This window comes from Delphinapterus leucas, chromosome 17 (assembly GCF_059928025.1).
Source record: "Delphinapterus leucas isolate spDelLeu-1000000601 "Yukka" chromosome 17, BTC_Dleu_Yukka2, whole genome shotgun sequence".
NCBI lineage: Eukaryota > Metazoa > Chordata > Mammalia > Artiodactyla > Monodontidae > Delphinapterus > Delphinapterus leucas.
Window position 1 is genome coordinate 5851803 of NC_143145.1, and position 23386 is coordinate 5875188.

Below are 23386 nucleotides of genomic sequence, written 5' to 3' on the forward strand. Positions count from 1 at the left end.
TCATGGATTCAACTTATATCTAAACTAATTATTAAGCCAGTTTGTGTGTGCTTTTAAAACCATTTAATAGGACACAACTTATCTCTTTATTGTCTGATCCTGTTCTGAAATTTTTTTTTACTGCTTTCCCCTCTGACAGGGCCACCATTCTCATGGATATTTAAATGGATTTGATTGGATTCTATTTCTATCTTACAGTCTTTCTGGAGTTAAGTTCCCACCTCTAAAAACAGTCCAGCAAAAATCACCCTCATCACTTTCCTTTTCTTTTTTTTTTTCTTTCTTTTATTTTTTTTTGGGGGGGGCATTTTGTTTGTAAACTCTACCCTCTCCAGGCTTGTTCAAAGATGCAAATATTGGTATGGGGCATTACTTTAAGATCAATCACATTTTATTTTTTCTTGATCTGAGAGAGCTAAAGTGGAGAGAAAATCTTTGGACTTCTCCAGAAGTTAACAAAACTGTACCATATGAATACGCAGAGCGTTCGAAGACCAACTTTGCCTGCTTACTTGTGGGGCTGTTGGCCTTATTCAAAGGAGAATGAATTTTTCCAGGCTGTGTGTAACGTGGTAGGAACTTGCATCCTCTCTCTGAGCTTAGTCTCCCAGTTACCCTACCACCTCCACTGTGACCAACATTGCTGAAAAGGAAAAAATATGTTCTCTGCAGGGTCCAAGTAGTGTTATGTAAACACGTTTGTGAAAACCTGTGCATTTTACTTAAAATACACCCCATCCCCAAGGCCTCCGTAAGGCCCTCTTCCCCCAAGTTTCGTCAGTGCTTGACGACTAGAAGGGTGAGAGAGACTGTTGTAGGAAGGGCTGCTGAGGGCTGGAGGTGGCGTCTGAGCAAAAAGGCCAAGAGAGAGACACTTAAACACAAGATTCCCATCTAGAATCACAATCAGCGTGAATTCCTTAAATTCACTAGGAAGGGTGAATTGGCATTAATACCATTCATGTAAGAAAGCAGAAACAGGTGCAACCAATTTGTAAGGTACCCGAAGTTTTGCTGTAGAATAAAATATTATTATTTCTAACAGAAAGCTTCAAATCCATTTTCTTTAAGGGGAAACGTTTCCAGGAAACTTAGGTGATTTCTTTCCAACATCACACAGCATGTTAATATCAGAACCTTGATTAAAACTAAGTTAAACAAAAACGTCCAGGATGGAGTTTTATTCAATCAGTTTTTGAGTTAACATGTAAATTTCTATTCTTTTCTTTTTTGCCACCCCCTGATAACATCTAAATTTCTATTCTTTTCTTTTTTGCCACCCCTTGACTATGCTGTGATTTTTAAAAAAGAGCTGAAAATGGGATTTGCCATTTTTCTTATTTATTTCACGAAACGTTTTATTTTCATTTATTCGCAATCATCTGGATCAAGTTTTATCTTTCAAGGACCACATGACCTGAGGCCAATTTTAGACTTGGCTATTTTTGCCACATCTTTAGTGTTCTCTAATTAGCCAGACTGTTTTCTTTTCTTTGAAGGCCTAAGAACAGACAAAAAATTTAGTAGTGTACAGAGTTCTTGTGTTTAATTTCTACATCAGGATTTTTTCTTTCATGTAGTTATCTTGTTTGCCAGTGAAATATGTAATTACTATAAATCTAACAGTTCCCCAAACATTTTGTTTCATTTTATTTTGGGAGTTCGGGAGGCCTCTTTCTAGAACATTTTCCTGTTCAGTCTTACAATAACCTGATATAATACACAGCATTGGGATTATCAGGGATTTCAAGCACCACACACTAAGTGCCAGTACTAAAGACTAAACACATTTCTCACTTCTTCCTCCAAACTGTTCTGTATGTGGACTAGTGGTCATAGCTATCTCCAGTCTTTTCAGAAGACCGTAATTATAATCAAGAATCAATCAGTATTACCTATCTACTAAAAGTCAATTGCTTGAGAAGACAGTTTTTTTAATTTGGTCTCATTTTGAACATTTGTGATGTAAGTGTTGCAGAAATACATGTAGCAGTCCTGGGTGTTCTTAATAAAGTATCTGCACGTTCTGTCACCTTTCCATGATACCTCAAGATCGCCATCATGAACAGTAGGCACCAAATTACTGCGTCTAAGCCATGTATCATCTCCATTTCCTGTCTTTTAAGCTCTAGATAAGATCAGCTGAAACTCCATTCTATACCTCGTGTGAGGTTTAATGTTCTAACCAAAGCTTATGCAGATTCAGAGCCTCAGTTTCCTTCTTCTGCTAGATTGTCATTTCATATTGTCTTCTCTACACATTACTCCTCCTCATTCTTCCTGCTACAAATTGCAAAAAAAAAAAAAAAGCCTTGAGTTGAGTTTGAGTGCAGGAGCTGAAGAGGGCTGGGTTCTCAGCATAATAAAGTCAGTGCTCTTGCATCAGCTTATGGGAGGCAGAGGGATGAAGGTATCCGAGTCATTTCCACCACATTAACACTCACTAGAGCAGAGGAGCCTTTCCTCTGGTAGCATGTGGTAGCATTCATGGGTTCTATACCATGTTCCACGTTAACAAAGAAAACCTTATAATTACCAGCGTATGTTCCTCCATTTTATTTTCTTATCTAAGGAATCTGTTTCTGTTTTATACTGATTTCCAGACTTTATGATGCAGAATTTGGTTTGGGAAAACAAGGGCAAGATCAGATATCTTGTTTTAATTATGTCACCTGTACATCCATGTGTCTTGTCTTTCTTTCCTGTGTCTGCGGAACCCCATCTGTTTTGTTCGTTTTTCTACTTCCTGTGCCTAGAATGGTGCCTAACATATAGAAAGCATTTAATAGTGAAAAGTTTAGTTTTCAAGTCTATTTTCTATAAAGCAGTTACACTGATGCTGTTTCCTGATCATGAGCATGGACAAAATTGATTTGCCGAGAGAAGGAAAACAGGATGGCAGAAGTATCTGTTATTTATTTAGTGCCCCTTAAATTTCAGGCACTCTATTAGGCATATTATATTTACCTAAATGTGTAATTTAATTCTCATAACTTCCCAGGAGAGTGATCACATTTAGAAATAAGGAAACATTAGCTTAGCTATGTTAGGTAAGTACTTCAGTCTCATAGACTGTAAATGGCAGAGTAGAGTAAGAATACAGAGTCACTTCTGATTTGTGTGGTTTCAACCCTACGATAGCATATCCATTTGCTGACCAAGGAACTGAGACCAGGAGAGGAAAAGTAACCTCTCCAGAGTTGCGTAGCTGGCATGTCCTTGAACACCGATTCCTAATACAGACAGACCTTTAATGGTAGGTTAGAGCCCTGTTCCTCAGATTGTGACAGACCATCAGCATTAGCAACATGTGGTAGCTTTTTGGAAACACCATGTCTGAGGGTCTGCTCCAGGAAGACTAAGAATTGTCCTAGTAATTTGCCTCTCAAGAACCAAATGAGGTCTCTGGATGGCGTGGAACCAACAAAGATGACACGTAACCCAGATCATATATGACAAGAATTACAACTTAAACCAGCCTGAAACCTGTTCACTACAATCATTTGTGTTGATTTCCTTAGGATATCACTAATCTAAACTTCAGGGGCCCAGTGAAGAGACCTGACACATTAGAATTTAAGGTTTGGAAAATCTTGGCATATAGTTTCAGGACAAGACACAATTTATCACAGGAATTATTATTTCCCTTTGTTTTTCTCTGTCTAAAGTGAGATTAAAGGCTGATGGAAGATGCTCTTGGCAGTCTATTAATGGATGCTAATTAAAGTCTTGCTTTGGACAAAAGAAAACAGATGAAGAAGGCAAAACACAATAGAAACTCACAGATGGACTCCTGGAATAAGCAAGGTGGGCTGGAGAGGGCTTTGGTGATTAAGACGCACACAACACTGGAACTTTCAGCAGCTGAAGCTGTTCTGTTCCTCATCTAGACACAGTATGAAAGTAATTATTCATATGTAAATTGTATGATTTTTTTCTCTATCCTTAAAAATATGGCCCTATTCACTGTAAGTACAAACTCTAACAAATGAATCCAACTGCACATTATTCTGTAGATTCTTTTTTTATTTTCTTCCTTTTCTCTTTTTTTTTTTGTTTTCTGTTTTTAATGGCACTTTCCTTTTAGATGTGACTTTGCAAATAAAAAAGCATGTAACATCTGGAACTGCTTAAAATCAATTTCTTTTCTCCTTTATTTTTTTCTGTTCTATAACTAAAAATGGACTTTGCAATTTGCATCATGCTTTTTTCCTCCTTCCTTTATAAAATAAATAAATAAATAAATAAATGCCATCTGGTCTAACAGCTCAGTTGCCAATTACCAGCCTGAGGCAATCTAAAACTGCCAGATAGTCAAGGCAGAAAATATGGTTTCAAGAAGAAATGCTAATGGAGCCCTTGCTGGCGTATGGCTTGGCACTCTGCCAAATTACCACCCGTGCAAACACTGTCTTATCTCCTAGGGACTTGCGAGAAATCCTTGCAATCTGCATTATGGTATATCAGCACCTTATCTTAATGAAGACGTCTTAAAAACTCAACTGTTTCATAATGAAACGTATTGACATCTCAGAAAATCAGATCAGCACTCTTCCTGTGGAGCTGTGAAACTTGCAAGTGACTAAATTTCCAACTTGTTCATTTTCCTGGGATCACGGTGCCTTTTGGGCCGTGACCAATGGAGAACAGCAGCTCCTGTGTGTTGTGTTCAGTTGAATTAAGGTCATGGGGTCCACAGATGGTAATTATTCACTTAAAGTCAGTCTCATCAGGAAATAATCACTTAGTCTACCTGGACTGAGTACTAGTTTTGGTTGTTTATTTAAATTACATCAGTGGAAGGTTTAGAGTCACCATAGAGCCCTCATTCCCCTTTATCCTGTATGTATCTAAAGCCCAGTAAGTCCTAAAAATTCTGCTCCTGGTATTGGCCCCCCTCCTATCCATGTTCACTCCCGCTCTCTAGATTCAAGCTATTAAAATTCCTTTCCTGGTTCCCATTCAAAACCTTCTACATGGTCTTATAAAGCCTCTTCTCTCTCCACAGTCAGTAAATCATCTGCTTAAAATAAGGCAGTGTCTTTCCATTGCACTTACGGATAAGATCCAGAATCCTTAAATTGGCTAAGGTTCTCTGTGAACTGATTTTTGATTTTGCCTCTTAGAACAAATTGATCCTTTCACTATTTCTGTCTATAAACTGGTCTGTTGGATCCAAAACAGCAAATACCATGTCTACTTTGTTCAACATTCTTGATTTAGCACCTAACGTATGGTGTATAATAGTCACTCAACATACATTCTTTGAATTAATTCAGATTAAATGTTGGTTCTTACTATCTTTGTAATCTTAGACAAAGATTCTGACAGTTCTTAGCCAAAATTACCTTATCTATAAGATGAGACAACTAATCACTTCTCAGAGCTTTGTTGGGAGGAGTAAAGGAGAATATGCTTGTGAAGTTCAGTTGGCTTCACACACACAAAAATTTGTTAAATAAATTAATATTAGACAAATATTTTAATGCTGGCTCTTCCATCTCCTACTATTATGACTTTAGGGAAATTCCCCTAAACGTTTCAAGCCTCATTTCCTGATCTATGGAATGGAATAATAATATCTTCTGAAGAGACTTGCTTGGAAGGATTAGATGAGAAAAATATTGGTAGAGAACAGAGACTAGTACATAGTAACTGTCCAATAAATGGAGTAACCATTGTTGTACTATTACTGATTTATGACCAGAAAAATAAAAGTTATGAATTCTTTATTCCACTAGTTTCAGAAATTTTCACCCTTGTATTTCCCCAGCAGTACTCTTTGTTGTGTCTCCTACTCTGGTTCCATTATCTATGCACAACTACATGTAAAGAGCCTGGACTGGCCTGGGGTAGAAAACTTTTTCAGGAGCCTAAATTTGTATTTCTCCAAGAAATCTCTGTTTTGTTGTTCCACACACATTCCTATGATTTTCTGTTTCTCTATATCCTACCTCTCATTCACACCCAACAATCTTTACCCAACACACACAATTTTTATACCTTGTCTCCCAACCTGAATCAATACCTTTAATCTGTGATCTATTTGGGGCTTGTCATCTCACTTTTACCTTTCCTCTGCGATGTCCCTTCAAATTGTGTCTTCTAACTTCATTTTAGTAACTCATGTTTCCCAGTCTACATTAAGTGTCCTATGTGTGCTCTGTCTTCTCTCTACCCTAGCAAGTATTATACCACAAAGGTATGCTGTATTATCCTTTTGAGGTTAAAGAAACCATCTACCTTGCCCATCTAGCCTAGTACCTGCTGTATGATTCCTAAATAAATATGTGTTAAAAAAAATTAGACCACAGATTTGAGATATCCCAACTTCATGTCCCAAAATGCCTATGTGGAATACTCCAGTCCTGTCTGAGCCAGTCCTTCTTACACCTGATAAGAAATATATTTGAGCACTGGGACAAAACAAAACAAAACAAAATCCCCTTTTACATGAAAAGGTTAGTATTGTACCTACTCTTCTTGCAACTTCTTAAAAAAGGAGATAAGAGAATTTAGATAACCTCTTAGGGCATCGTTTCTTCATCTGAGTAATAGAAATAAAAGTAGCCACCACATAAAATTGTGTGGATTAAAATACTTATACAGTACTTATGAGAGAAATGTCCATTAATTTTGTTCTCCCCTCTTCTTTTTTTTTTTTTTTCTTTTTAACATCTTTATTGGAGTATAATTGCTTGGCAGGACAGGAATAAAGATGCAGACATAGAGAATGGACTTGAGGACATGGGGAGGGGGAAGGGTAAGCTGGGACGAAGTGAGAGAGTGGCATGGACATATATACACTACCAAATGTAAAACAGATAGCTAGTGGGAAGCAGCCTCATAGCACAGAGAGATCAGCTCGGTGCTTTGTGTCCACCTAGAGGGGTGGGATAGGGAGGGTGGGAGGGAGAAGCAAGAAGGAGGAGATATGGGGATGTATGTATATGTATAGCTGATTCACTTTGTTATACAGCAGAAACTAACTCCCCTCTTGTTATATTAGAATGTAGAGAGAATATCTTATACACAAAGTTACAAAATATGCCAAAAACATTTTAAGAAGACCCATTGATATCCACATGCCCATTTTATTACAGAATAAGGTTGGAGTTCCCTTCTTCCTTGAAATGTTGCAAACCTTCCATGCTGCACTGTATATCCAGGTGGAGATGAAGGATGGGAGAATGTCCTTCCTGCCACTCACAGAGAATAGCTTTGAGCCTTCAGGTATAAGACCCAATTATCCTTATTATCTTACTTTGCATAGGTAAAAATGTTGTGATTGCACACGAAATTAAATAGCATCCTTTTCAATCTGTTGACATGGATTGGCTTGATGACTTAAAATAAATGGAAATATAAGAGAGCTGAAAGAAATTCCAGGCAGTGGTTTTCATAGCCAAGAGTCATATTTTTACACTCCAGGTGTTTAGATGAGCATTTTTCTATATGATAAAGCAGTAGAATGGTAATTATAGTTGGAAGACTTGTATTATGTTTGTTAAATTCTTTGGTTATCATAACTATTACAGCCTTTTTTTTTTATTTCACAGCTAACCAAACCTAAATTATTTGTTTCTTCAGTCGATGATATCGCTATGCGTTATTTATTGGGACATCATTGACTTCATGAATACAGTGCTTTCCTATGAGGCAACTATACAAAGCACAGAATTATCTTGTTCATTAAAATGTAACTGGAGAGAACATCTGTTAGAATTGCGGGAATTTGAATGAAAAACATAGGTAATGCATGGACCTTCTATACTGATGAGGAGAGCTTAAACTCAGTAACTCGTTCATTCAAAACATTTTTATGGACCTTCTATGAGCCAAGCACAGTTCTATTGACTGAAGATACAGAGATGAGTAAGTCATTTTCTTAGCAAAAATTATGAAGGGCTTCCCACATTAAGACGGGAAGGGGGAATATTTTTTACAAGAAACCTATAGGGAGTCATCGAAGGATTTTCAGCAGAGGTGAGATGCTATTGGATATTTGTTTGAAACTATTAGTTTGAAAAATGTGTGGAGGGAGAATTGGGCAGATCTAGGTGAGAGTCAGAGACCAGATGGAGATGATATTATAGTAACTCAAGTAAGAAATGATAAGTCTTTTAATACAGGGATATATGCATGGAGGAAATAGACTCTTCATGGTTTGAACATTAATCAAATGTGGTGATATTTGGCAAGGCTTGGAATTGGACAACTAGATGAATGTTTCTGCCATTGTGAAACATAATAAGAGTGGTAGATTTGGATCACTGGGATGAGGAGATTGAATATTTTATCAGAAGACATGCTTTACACTATTAATTATAGTTGCAATATGAATTTTTAAAGTAAAGCATACCGTATCTTATCTACTCATGAAATCACTGGGTTCTAAATTATTGATGTTTTGCCTTTGTTATATAAAGGAATTAGTGATTTAAAGGGAAATGAGTCATCATGTATTGCATCAGACTCATTTTTCAGGTAAGTAAAGTAAGCCTCAGGGAGAGAAAAATATGTCTCCTAAGATTAAGAATAGAGGCTTCTACCAAACTGAATACTGACCAGATTATCTTCAAATCCATTGTCAATTAGAGATCAAGGAAGCCTGTTCCTGATTCTTTACCTCTTTCTTCACCTCTTCCTCAACACTCTGAAACCAAAACTACTCATGTAGTCTTCTCTAGACGTTATTTCAGGCCTTGAGTCAATCTCAGAGAAAGCTGGAAAAACAAAACAAAACATGTTATGTGATTTCCCAGCTCAAAGTCTGTCAATGAACAGAAGGCAAAACTTCTAAGTGTGCCTGAAAGCACCACTATAATATGTCATTTGCCTTGACCTTCAGTGTTGCCTTTTCAGAGGTATTACCCTTGCTACTCTGGATTTCAGCCACAGGGAGTTGCTGGCAGAGTGTTAAAGGTACTGGCTGTGAGGTTCATGTAGGCTGCAGTTCAACTCCCCAGGGGTGACCTTGGATGAGGTACTTCTCTACGTCTCAGTCTTCTTTTCCATAGAACACGGATAATTAAGGGACACACCTCTGGGGAAGTGCAATTGAGACAGTACATGTGAAATGGCATGGACTTTGGAGCATGTAAATTCCCCATCCTTTCATGTTAACACTCATTTAATATTAATTAATAACTTCGTTAGATTTTGTTGTTATTGAACCCGTAAATTTGGGTTAATCCCTCTTCCTGTGTGCCCCTGCATTATCCTCTACATACCTGCGATATTGTGATTTACAATAAGAAATATACATTTGGTCTTTGGTCCCATTTCCCGCACAGAGCTCTGAAAACCCTGGACATTTCCAAACTGAAGAAAGCCATAAAGGTATCTCCTGTTGTGTTAATTACATAACTTTTGGACCACACCTAAGGATGAGGATTGGTTGCCAGGGGAACCATCCATGTGCTTAGAGGGTTGGAACTTTCAGTACCACCCCCTGACCTCAGGGAGGAGAGAAGGGCTGGCGATCAAATCGATTACCAATGACCAATGATTAAATCAGTCAAGCTTATATAATGAAGCCTTATAAAATCCCCCAAAGGACTGGGTTTGGAGAGTCTCTGGGTTGGTTGAACATGTGGCGATTTGGGGGGAATGAGGAACTCCGAGAGGGCATAGAACCTCTACCCTCTTTCCCACAAACCTTGCTCTACACATCTCTTCCACCTGGATTTTCCTGAATTACATCCTTTACAATACACTGATAATCTAGTAAGTAAAATGTTTCTCTGAATTCTGTGAGCTACTCTGACAAATTAATCAAACCCAAGGAGGGAATTGTAGGAACCTCTGATTTATCGCTAGCTGGTCGGAAGCATAGGCAACACCCTGGGCTTTCGATTGGCGCCTTAAGTATGTAGGGGGAAAGTCAAGACTGAGCCCTCAACCTGCAGAATCTTATGCAGTCTCCAGGTAGATTGTGTCAGAATCACGTTGAATTGAAGGACACCCAACTGGTGCTTGAAAATTACTTGGGGTTGTAGGAGAAACTCCCCGCCCCATGTTGAAATTGGGATCAGAAACCCAAAAGAATACCCCTCCCATGGTACCTACAAGACTTTACTGCAGATACTGGTTATTGGTGGTTATTTGTGGTTATTGGATATTGGTTATTGGTACTGAGTAGCTGAACCTCAACACTAAGTTCCCTGATGACGACTGGACTCATTTTAGCACTGTGGCTATAGTCCATGAGATTTTCTCGTTTAAGACCCCGTTTTCCCGTTTCTGCCACGTCTGGATTTCATGTGCTTGTCCAGCTTGTCCACGGTCCCCCTGCCCCATGTCTGCCATCGCTAAGGCCATTCCAGTTCCCAGGCTCAGGAAGCACCACACCAGGCCTGGCCACATCATTATCATTACAACTATAGCCCGCCTACAATCACCACCATACGAACTGTGCTTCTTCTATCAGGGATTTGTTGAGCTGTATCTGAATTTTCTGCCTTCTTTGTTCACTGCTTTGAACCCCAAGTTTCCATTGTCAGTGTTACCATCGGCCGTAGCAGCCTTGGAGTCTTCTAAACCCCTGGAGAGTCTTGTCTTTTCCCAGAAATGACAAAGCGTGGGCTTTGGAAACATGACCTGGGTTCAAAGCCCTGCTCGGCTCGTGTAACAGATACTGATTACGGGGTTTCCTTGGTTAAAATGCTAAATTGCTCTGAGCCTCTGTTCCCTCATAGCTAATATGGACAATATCATGCTTTCTCACAAAGTTATGGTGAACACACCGTGTGAAGCTCTAAGTATCATCCATATAATTACCTCCATTCATACTGCTACAACCCCCGTTCAAACCATCATTGTAATCCTGGACCTCTGCAAGGAGTCTTAACTGGTCTCTCTGGCCAGAACCCTTTAAAAATGTTAATCCGGTTACCCTTCTTTAAACCAAGTACTGTCTTTCCATTGCACTTGGAGTAAAAACCACTCACCAAGGCAAGTCTCCTTTCTCTTGCCTCTACTCCAGACTTGTTTCTGAGACCCCCCAGCTTGCTCACTGTGTTTGAGACTCTCAGGCTTTATCCCTGGTCCTTAAGCCTGTCATGGTCACAAAAGCCTCAGGGGCACGCGGCTTGCTCTTTCCTCCAGTGGGTTAGTAGCCCACCCCACTTTTGGTCCCAACTCCACTGTAGCCCATGTGCCTCAGCCTTCACTGCCCATTACTCTCTGTTGTGTCATCTTGTGTCATTCTGTGCAAATAACTTTTTGCTCTCTGAATTATTAAATTTTCAGTAATGCTCGTCTTACTTACTTATTTATTTACACCATCTATTTCTTTTTCCCTCATGTGTATGACAGCTTCATGTGAAATGGGACTTAGTTAGACCTGCTTCAGGAAAACAGAGTTGTTAAGAACACAGACACTAGATTCAGACTTCCCAGGACTGATTCCTGGTTTCACTTCTTAGTAGCTGTATCACTCTGGGTAATTTGTTTAACCTATTTTTCTTCTCTAAAAAATCAACTAATTATAAAGCACTTAATTTAGAACAGTATACTTAGCACAGTAAATTATCTGTAAATGGTATTATTATAATTGTTGATATCATCCCCTCACCTACAATAGTGATAGGCACACAGAAGGCACTAAGCGAATAGGTACTAGCATAGCGCTTGGACCACAATCGGTGTTCAACGAATGGAGTTTGCCCATGTTACTGTCCATAATACTAGTGCTTTAAAAAGATAATAATAACACCATTGTTCATCAGCAGCAACATTAAAAATTCTGAGTGTCAGGATTTTGAAAAGATCTATAGAAACCATGAACTAACCTACTCTTGCTTTACTTTTCTTACTTTTTCTTCATACACAGATTTCAATGCCTGTAAGACGTTTCCAAAAAAACCTGGAAATACAGAGGTTAATAAAAAAAAACCCTCACACTCCAATACAGATACAAGTATTTAAAACAATCACCCTGCTCATAGAAATAGGGATAAAGTGCTTTGGAATCTTTAAGGAAGTGATTCCCCATTCTTCCTAAGGGGGGCAGGATGTTTTCACAGAGTAGGCACCAAATGAATTGTATTTGGAATAAAAATTAGGAATTCTTCAAGTGAAGAAGACAGGGAAGCGATTCCAGAAAGATAGAAAAGACTGTGTTGGTTTAAAAAAAAATCACTATTCAGGGAAGCATGAGACATTAGGAGGAATTGCAGTAGTGTACAGGGAGTAGGAAATAGACTGGGGATTCAATTGCTACTGAGGTCAGATCAGCAACTGTAACGATTTTGGGATTGAGTTTTATAATACAGTTAATGGGGGAATATCAAAGGTTTTTAAAATTTGGATGTCAAATGATCATATTTGAATTAATTTAATTACCTTAAATTAAATTATTAATTTTAATTAATTCGTTATAATTAATTAAACAAGAATAGTGTGTGTGTGTGCGCACTTTTGAACGAGCAGGAAAAAAGAGAAGACAGAAGTAAGATCATCCCTTCGAAAGCTTTCATGAGATTCATAACTGGAATTGGGCTCAAGCTGTGTCAGTGAAGAAGATAAAAGGGAAGCAGATTTTAAGAGTATTTAGGACAGAGGGTCATACAAGCTTGGCAGCCCTGGAGATATAGTTATTAAGAGAGGAAGAAAGCCAAAGATGCACTGATATATCTGTTTTGGGAGATAAATTCTTTATGCCAGTCTTGTATATGGGGAATATAAAATTAGAAATAGGTCAGTGGCACACAAGTCTGAATTTGGAAATGATACTTTTGATTTGTGAGGCATTGATCTGTAAATTTTTAATTTGTTAGTAATTTATTAGCTGTTTCCTATGTGAATATGTTTGTGGAAGGGCTTATATGTAGGGTAACCGTATCAATTTAGTTAGGACAGTGCTGGTTTTTGACTTATCCTGGAGTAATTATTAATATCACCCCCTCTTCTTCACTAAAGTATCCTAGTTTGCATCATAATTGTGTGGTTCCTAAGTTATAAGGAAATCCAAAGCTAAAGAATTGAGAACTCTCAGCCTCAATAGAAATTTATAATTTAGTGTAAGAGGTAGACATATTTGAATATTTTTTTTTTCAAATGTTACCAGGATGAAGAAACACAGGAATAAAAAAGTGTCATGGGGCTTCCCTGGTGGCGCAGTGGTTGGGAGTCCGCCTGCCGATGCAGGGGACACGGGTTCGCGCCCCGGTCTGGGAGGGTCCCCGTGCCGCGGAGCGGCTGGGCCAAAATTTAAAAATACGATTCTAGGGATCCTACTCAGTGAGATGACCATAACATTTACCATCTGTCTGAGTCAGCTTGGACTGCTCCAACAAGCTACCGTGAACTGGGGATGAGGGAACATCAAAAAATAGAAGTGTATCTCTTATAGTTCTGGAAGCTGGAAGCCAGGGATCCTGGTGCCAGCATGGTCAGGTTTTGGTGAGGGTCCCCTTTCTGGTTTGCAGATGCCATCTTTTCCTTATGTCCTCGGATGGCAGAGAGCAAAGACAGGAAGGGAGCTCTCTCCCATCTTTTCTTACAAGGGCACTAGTCTCATTAATAGGGCTTTACTCTCATCACCTCCCAAAGGCCCCATCTTCTAATACCATCACTTTGGGGGTCCAGATTTCAACATAGGACTTTTGGGGGGAACAGAAACATTCAGTCCATAATATCATCCAAACTGGACTTTTAAGATAGAAAAGAGATAATTAACGATCACAGTAGGACAGCAGATACAAACTAGCCCTGCCCAGATAAGCTGATGTGCATGACCACTTGTGAGTCATTGAATTCAGTATGGGAGACCATCATTCTCTAGGAACCTGGGATAGATTTCTTTGTGTTTGGCAGGTAGACAATGTAGGTGCCACATACCTTACTCAAATTGTCTTTTTCTATCTCAGACCCTACTCTTACATGTAGATGAAGGTGAGTACTCAAAACTGCTCTCCTCTCAGGGTAATATTCTTACTTACCCATTTCTTACTTACCCATTTCTTACTTCTTACCCATTTCTTACCCATTTCTTACCCATTTCAAAACTGCTCTCCTCTCAGGGTAATATTCTTACTTACCCATTTCTTACTGTGATAGGATATAGGAGGGAACTTGGATAGCTGCTTGTATTAAAGCTTTAATCCTAATGTAGCTCTCATTTAATCAATCACTGGCCTTCCCAAGAGCACTTTGGACCCTCATCCAAAGAGATCACCAGCATATTCTTTTGCTGGACCACAGATGAACTAAGAAATTCACTGTATTTGTTTTATATCATACCCAATCAAGGCATTTTACAATCTGGATTCCATCTTCCTAGGCTCCTTCTATATTAATGCCTAGTATAACATGTAACAATAATAAAATCATGCTTGTATATTATGGTTATTATGCCATTTCTATTATCAGTGTCACAATGATATGTGAAATTGACACACCATTATGTGAAATTATGGGTTTGCTTTTCTGTTAGAGCTGTCAGGGAAATCTCTGGGTATGAGGAGCTTGGGCTGAAATCTAAAGGAGTTGTTTATGGTATGAAGGGCAGTTTCTGTAAAACCACTGGTTCACAGGTTGAAATCAAATATGGTCCTGCTTCATTAAAATCAAATGTTAACCCTGTGTGTAACCCATGTAACCTCTGCAGACATGGATATTTTTAAGAGTGCTACTCTGAGAGGATCAGTCCAGCCATGATTGATGTGCCACCTTGTTCAACAAAAAATTTTAATTCTGTATCATTCATAAAACCCATTCTTATTTTAGAGATTAAAAAAAATCCTTTCCTGAGATATAAATGTTTAATAGCTCCTTTAAATATTAAAGGACTCTCCTCTGTACAACGTATTCCAAAAATGTGAATGCTTCAATGAAAAAAGCCTGAAAAATTTGGCATATCTTGTGAACCCTGTTTTCAATGAACATTGTCTCATGTTTAGCTACATCTGTCCCATAACTAAGATCTGCTGTAGTGAAATACTTTCCATAGTGATATAATGATGCACATAACATCCACATTATTTCAACCCTACATGTCTGTTCCTTGAAACATGGAGTTTCTCATCCGCATGTGTTCCCTGGGTGAACACAGCTCACCCAGGACATTTTAAATACAGCTCTAAAATGCTTTGATAATCAGTACCTGAGGAGCTTCATCAGTCCTGGACTTGATTTATAGGATGAGATCCTACCTTGAACTTAAACGTGGCGCTGTTATGAGATGGAACTTTGATGTTCTTGGTAGGGAGAGGGTTTGTTTTGCCTTTGGGAGGAATGTAAATAATGTGTGGCCAGAGGGATGACTGGAAGTTTTAAAATGTGACCTCAAAATTCTTTGGTGATCGCCTCTAAACAGACGGGTATTGTTCCCTTCCCTTTGCATCTGGGCTATGTGACTGATTTACCAACAGAATACAGTAGAAGTTATATTCTTTTTGGGGGCCCAGGACTCTGGGAATGCTGCTCTCTCAGAGCCCAGACTCCATGTTGTAAGGAAGCCAAAACTAGGCCACAGAAAGAGACCACATGGAGAGGCCAAAAATAGGGGTTCCAGGTATGAGCTAAGAGCCAGAATCAATCACCAGTTCTATGAGCGAGAACACCTTTAGATGACTCATCCTCTAGCTTTGGAGTCTTCCCAGATGAAATTCTATGTATTGCGGGGCAATATAAGCCATGCATGCTGTGCCTTGTCTGAGTTCCTGACCTAGAGAAAGTTTGAGAGAGAAAAAATTATTGTTTTAGATAATAATGTTTAATAATGTGGTGGGAGAAATAATGTGTTTAATAGTCTGACTGTAAAAATACAAACTATTGAAACCATATCATTTTATTTTTTCTTTTAGCCAATCACAGCAATTGCTCATATAGTAAAAAATCAATAAATCTGTATTGAATAAATGAATGAACAAATGAATATGTGATCTGAGCAATAAATTTATGAAAATCCATTGTACGGGTAAAGTACAATATAAAATACTGACATTCTCCTCAGTAGCCCCACCACTGTATTAACGCAGTGTTTGAAATAAATAACCTATATGCAAAAGGCATTCTTCTGGTTTTCGTGTCACATGAAGGCAAGGGTAAAAGGTGATAGGGAACTTACTTGGCTTGGACACATTCCTTGTGCGTAGGCTAAAGCTCAGTCATACAGAAAGGGAGGGGGTAGGACGGCAGGCCAAAGATGGAGCTGACAAGGAGTCAGTGTGGTTCAGCCACACGGTACAATATCACAGCTGGGTTATTGACATCAATATAGTCAAGATATATAACATTTCCATCACCACAGTGATCCCTCATGATACCTTGTTTCAGCCATACCTACTTTCCTCCATCCCCACCCTCTCCTTGGCAACCATTAATCTGTTTTCTATTTATATAGTTCTTTCATTTGAAGAATGTTCTATAAATAGAATCATAAAGTGTGTAACCTTTTAAGACTGGCTTTTTTCACTCAACATCCTTCTGTGGAGCTTCATGCAGGTTGTTGCATTTCATTTATTTTGTGTTATTCCTCCTCCTTATTGCTGAATAGTACTCCATGGTATGGATGTACTACAGTTTAACTGTGCAAGGACATCTGGGTTGTTCCCAGTTTCGGGCTGTTACAAAGTAAGTTGCTAAAAGCAGTTGTGTACAAGTTTTAGCATGAACATAAATTCTTAAGGAGCATGCCAAAATGTTTTCCAGGGCTTCCCTGGTGGCGCAGTGGTTGAGAGTCCGCCTGCTGATGCAGGGGACGTGGGTTTGTGTCCCGGTCCGGGAAGATCCCACATGCCGTGGAGCGGCTGGGCCCATGAGCCATGGCCACTGAGCCTGCGCGTCCGGACCCTGTGCTCTGCGACGGGAGAGGCCACAACAGTGAGAGGCCCGCGTACTGCAAAAAAAAAAAACAAAACAAAAACAAAATGTTTTCCAGAGAGGCTGGGCTCTGTTACATTCTCACCAGCCATGTATGAGTGATCCAGCTTTTCCACAGTCTTTGTGAATGTGAAAGCATTTGATATGGTCACTAATTTTTATTTTAACCTTTCTGATAGGTGTGTTGTGATATCTGATTATGGTTTTAATTTGCATTTCCCTAATGATATTAAAAATCTTTTCATGTGCTTATTTATCCACTGTATATCCACTTTGGTGAAATTTCTGTTCATGTTCTAGACCTATTGTCTATTTGGATTAATGGATTTTTTTCATGTACCTTTTAAAAAAAAACATGAGATTTGAGAGTTCTTTATGAATTCTAGATATTAGTCTTCTTCAAATATGTGATTTTCAAATATTTTCTCCCACTCTGTAGCTCATCTTCCTCTGCTCTTTTTACAGGGTCTTTCATAGAGCAAACATTTCTAATGTTGATGAAGTCCAATTTATCTATTTCTGTCAGTGATTTGTAATATTGGTGTTATTTTTCATAAATGCTTGGTAAAATTCTCCAGTGAAATTATCTAGGTCTGAAAGTTTCTTTTGGGGACATTTTGTAATTACAGCTATGATATCCTTAATAACTATAAGGCTATTCACATTTTTTATTTCATTATGGCGGTTTCTGTTTTTCAATAAATTAGTCCGTTTCATATAAGTTGTCAAAGTTTTTGATTTTTATTTTCATTCAGTTCAGCGAATTAAAAAAATCGCTTAATGCATTGAGACTTCCTTTTCAACTCTTGAAATATTTAGAATTGTGTTATTTAGTCTCCAATGGTTTGGTATTCCCCTTTTGTGTTTCTGTGATTAATTTCTAGTTTGATTCCAATATGGTCAGAGAATACTTTCTGTATGATTTCAGTTCCTTTTAATTTGTCAGGATTTGCTTTATGTCCCAAGATATGGATTATCCAGATATTTGTGTCCCATGTGCACTTGAAAATAATGTGTTTTCTGCTGTTGTGTGAAGTGTTTCATAAATGTAATGTAGATCTTGTTGGTTGATGGTGTTTATGAGTTCTGTATTCTTGTTGACTTCTTGTCTACTTGTTCTATCAGTTATTCAAAAACATGTTGAAATCTCCAAATGTAACTGGATGTGCCTGTACCTCCTTTCAGTTTAATCTGCTTTAGCTTCACATATTTTATAGTTACGAGATTTGGTGCGTCACCCTTAGGATTGCTGTGTCCCATGGAGGTTTGATATTTGGGAGGTCCCCAAATATCCCTCTCTGCCTCTGGTGATTTCCTTTGCTCTGATGTCTAGTTTATTTGATATTTATATTTATTTGATATTTAATAGTATATATTTAGTATCTGCTCCTGCTTTCCTTAATGTAATATTTTCATACTATGTCCTTCCTTGTTTTGTTACTTTCAGCCTTCCTATATTGTTATATTTGAAGTAAGTTTCTTATAGACAACATATTGTTTGTTCATATGTTTTCATCTACTCTGACATTCTCTGTCTGTAAATGTAAAAGAATAACAGTAGAATGAGAGTTAAGGAAATACTTTATTAATATCTTAACCAAATAAATTCCAAAACAGAGAGCTCTGATATGAACTGGATTGGAGCACATCTTTAAGTTAGTTTGAAATCTAAGCTAGGTTTCCCTTTCCTACTGTAGCTAAACCTCAGGCATACTCAGGAACATGAGTGGAAGGATGGATAGACAGACTCTGGTCTAATACTCCACTCACCTTATAGGTATGTAGAAACATGTAGAAAAAGTGAGCTGGCTGTGTCTATCCCTACAGATCTTGCCCCAGTCCCTTTAGAAAGAATGTGATTTCCAATGCATCAACCCTCTGCTTAGTGATAAGCTACTTCCCACAGATGTCCTGGCCCTAGGCAATGAGATAATTGGTAAGTAGCAGGTAGGTAGCAGTGTAGGAGACTGATGAAGGGAAGTTAAGACTCTTCTTTTATGACCGGAGACATTTTTTTGTTATGGTTAACTTTTTTTCTTCAGGCTAAACTTAAGAACTTTACATTTCTTCCTGTTCCTTTTTCATCTTTTTTTTCACTTCAGACTGTCTCTACAGACAGCCAAATTTTCCAATAGATTTCTGGATTTCATCATCTTCCCCCCCTACTTCTTCCTTTCACACATGACATTCCAGGGATTTCCTGAGATCAGGTACCCATCATTCCTGCTCAAGGCAGGGAGTGACCTTAATTAGAAACCTTACCTATGATTTCCTTTAGGGCTACATTACAATTTTATGGTGCCTGAGACAATCAGCCACGCTCTTCCCTCTCTTCTAATTAGCTCTCTGGACACTGCAGCAACTCAACAATGGTAGAAATTGAAGTGGGTGATTTATCACTGAACAATTCCCTGGGTGATCCAGGCCTACCTCTCCAAGTTGGGAGAAAGACCGTTGAGACCCACACAGTCACTCAGACAAGTTTCTGATGATTCTTCAAGAACCAATTAAGTCAGGAGTAATTTATACCAAGAGCCAAATGATCATGTTAGGATACCTCCCAGGAAATTTTACGTGGAAAAGCACAGTAGAAGACTATTGAAAGGTCCCCTATACCATCTATAATAAATCAGTGATTGATTTATCAAAATAATCCCAATTCAGAAATGCATTCTTTCAACAGATGTGATTATTCCTAGTAGCAAGACTCCACAAAAAACAGGGTCACCATCCTCTCTCTTTAGTCAGAAAAACATTACTCCATGGCAAGTATATTCATACTTAAAGATTTTTAATTACTTTTATTTAGAACATCAGACTTGAACCTTAAAATGGCTATATGAGATGGATGGAATGTGGATGATTGTTACCTAATGAAGTTAAAATACAAGAGTTTAACTGACTTACGCAAGGCAACACTATTTAGAATTGATAGTGACTGAATTTGAATCCATGATTGTCTAACTTCAACTTCCATGATCCCTGGATATCTCTTAAAGAAGTGTTAAAAGGGACAGTGGAATCAGAAACAGGGAGACCCTTCTTGCTAAAGATGGTTCAGTAAGAAACATATGGGACTCTACCAAATTCAATGTCAAATTAAAAAGAAGAGTAGAAGGAGGTAAAAGAAAATGGGGGAGAAGTAGAAATAATGACAAACACGAAGTTAATGCATAAAACATGAGTAAAAATGATTTTGTTAAACTTTTAAAATACTTCAAATACCATACAAGCTCTCTGACTTTGGGGTCTCCAAGATAGGAACCATGGTATATGTAGTAGTAGAGTGAACAAATTACACTGGTTTTCCTGGGACTGTTCTGCAATCCCACACAAACCAGGACCTTTGGTCAGCCTATGTAGTAGAGGAAGACTGAGGGTTAAAGGGGATGCTTGGATCCTACTGCCACTTCCAGTCCAAGACATCCATATTTGTCAAGTCACCTCAACTCTCTGTCAGTTTCCTTATCTCTCAAAAGTGGATCAGTTTACCCAGTTCAAGTGTTGTGAAGTTAAATACAAGATCAACTTAGCAAAAAAGCTTTCAGCCAGCAGGTCAATCCTTTTGTGTTTCAAGGCTGAAAAGAAATGTTGCAGGGCCAAAAAACACATCATATTTGGGAGTTGATGGCTTATCAAGGGGGGAGAAGAGAACCTAATTGAGGAGCCGCTTTGTGGAAGGGAGAGAGGGGAGGTAATGGAAATACTGGCAGGTTAGAGGTTTAGGAACTGTAGAGATCTGTGCCCCGCTTGCCCACTGTCCCTCCATTGTGGGGTGAGTCCTGGATATCAGCAAAGGCTTGACATGAAGGCCTGAGGCCTCTGAGAGCTGTGCTGAGGGTCTGCACCAGCAGTCGGAGAGCTAAGGACTTAATTACAGTGCAGTGTGGTAGACAGAGCCAACGGTGATGGTGCCCATGGTGACTCAGGACCGCACCCTTTTCCTGTTTTAGGTGTGTGGACTTAGCGCCCAGGAAAGACAGGTGGTCCCCACAATGTGATAGATTGAATTAGCCACTGCCTTGGTCACTGGGGGCTCGGATTTGATTTCATTTAAAACAAATAGAGTAACTAAGTTTCCATTATTCTAAACATTATAAGACAAATTTTTTATCATCTACTCAAAGAAAAATGAGACATTTTTCTGGACTACAGATATTCTCAGAGAACAGTTTAGGAGAAAGCCCCATATACAGTCAATTATCACATAAGAAGGTGAGGTAAGGTTTGTGCACAGGTGAGGGTCTGGGGAGAGCTAAGGGAGGAACTGTCTGTGAATTTCCAGACAGACAGGTGGGCAGAGCAGCTCTGAAACTCTCTCCATGGTAATCGCTGGGACAAAGCACTCCTCTGAGACTCTCAGGCAAGCAGGCTAAATAGGGGAGAGGATGAACATGCTCAGAGTGCCATCTTCATGCATAAGAAAATAAAGGCAAATACACAGGAACAATATTCAACTCTTGTTAATCTTTCTGTTTCCTGCAGAAATTCCCTGCTGGGGTAGGAGAGAAGAGAAAAGCTCTCTCACAGAACACTTCAGCATGTAAGTAACACTTTGGAATGTACTAGTCTTGATCTGAGGAGGAAAAAACAACTACAGACCCCATCAAATGTCAGAAAAGTCACTTTGTTCCAAATGGGCTACTTTTAACCACATTTGTTATAATCTATTGCTAATTCCACTGAGAGTATAAGAACTAGCTTCCCTTTAACTGGCAATTGCAAAGAAGTCTCCCCAGGAAACTTCCTTCAAAGGGAACATTTTAAATTCCATTAGTGACAATGACAGCACTATAGCTGAGAGGAGGTAGGGTTGGTTGAATCTTTTGTTTAAAATATTCAGAATAATTGACGTCAGAGAAGGGCAGGGAGGGAGGGAGAAATAGAGACAGAGAGAGCGGGAGCCAGAGGGCGCGCATTAGTTGAATGATTGATGATAGAGCGTTTCTAATTACATCAGCCTTTCCAGAGGAGAAAGGTCATGGCGAACTTACAGATCCACAGCTACAAGTTTAAGAGTTTTTGACAGATAGCTATAATGTAAAATACTATTATTAAAAGACAAGACAGATGTGAACAGCTTGTTTCTTTTTTCATGTAGAAGTCTAGACAGGGGCAGAGAAATTTTGCTACCATCATGGAACTAAGACTTACAACTTCAGTGGATGGTTTGAGGTTGGTAAAGTTAGATTACAAAGTACCAAACCAGTGAAATTGAGGTTACCTTTAATTTCATGGGGAGAAAAATGTAATTTGTCCTCTCATTTTTCATCCTCTAGAGATTTTTAAATAGTATTTTATTTCTGCTTGTAAATGGCATACACTCTCCTTGTAGAAGTTAACATAAAATAAAATGAAATAAAGTAAAATAATAAAATAAAATAAAATATCGGCCACAATCAATTCTCAGAACTAACTACTGCCATGGCTTTTTCCTGAGTACCTTTATATAGTTGAGATTTTATACAATCCAGGTAGAAACCTAATTTTGTTCCTATTTAGTATTAAAATACGAACATTTTGCAATGCCATTGAAAATTTTTCTACATTTAATTTTAATATCTACAGAATAACTGGACACTTCTGAATTCTGAAAGTCTGTTTTTAAATTTAATAAAATTTAAAAAAGTAACCTAACAAAATGTACTTCCTAATACGGCTATGAGGCATTTCATTTATTTACTCTTGTAAATAGTTCTCTGAGAAATTAATTTTATTGGATAACATTAGTTTTGTCAAATTGCTTTCTAAAACCTCTGTGCATGTTCTGTACTTTCCCCACATTCCATCAAGCAAAAATTAACTTATATGTTTCTTTAACTCAAGTTCCTGGATAAGTTCACCACCAAGATGGATTACTAATTAGCGGCGCATATTCAGTTTTGGAAAAATGCCTGTCTTTCAATTCAGTTGAGTTCATCAGGTTTCCTGTTTTAATTCTGTCACTCTGCAAATTCCATTTTCTCTTAAAGGTTTTTCCACATCAGTTGTAGGGGAAACAAGAGCTCTTGGTCATACCTTAAAAAGTTTGCTTGGTCAGTCTTCTACCTTTAGAGGGCTTTATTTCTTTTATTCCTGGGTTTGTTGTTGTTTTGGTTTTGGTAGTTCTTTACTGTTGGAAAAATGGTGATTGCTGATTCATAGAATAGAAATTTTCACTGCTAGATATCATTTTTTGCTAATATTAAAGCAAACAATAGCTAATTGTATTGAGTGTTTACTATATGCAGGTACCATGCTAAGGAATATATATATATTTTTTTCCCTCGGAATTTAATTCCCATAGTAAATAGTGTTACTTCTGGTTTATAAATGAAGGAACTGTAACTAAGAGAGGTTGAGTGCCTTCTCAGAGTCACACAGCCACAGAACTAGATGGGATTTAAGCCAGGATTTAAGCATTATGACATCAGAATTCATGCTCTTTCAGCGTGTAGAGTTTGAAACATAAATTAAGCAATTTCTGTTTCAGTAATGTTCTGGATATATAAAAGGCCAGTTATTGGATTTCTTAGGCTTTTATCTCTAAAATTGCCCTTGGCCATGCTTAGGAACA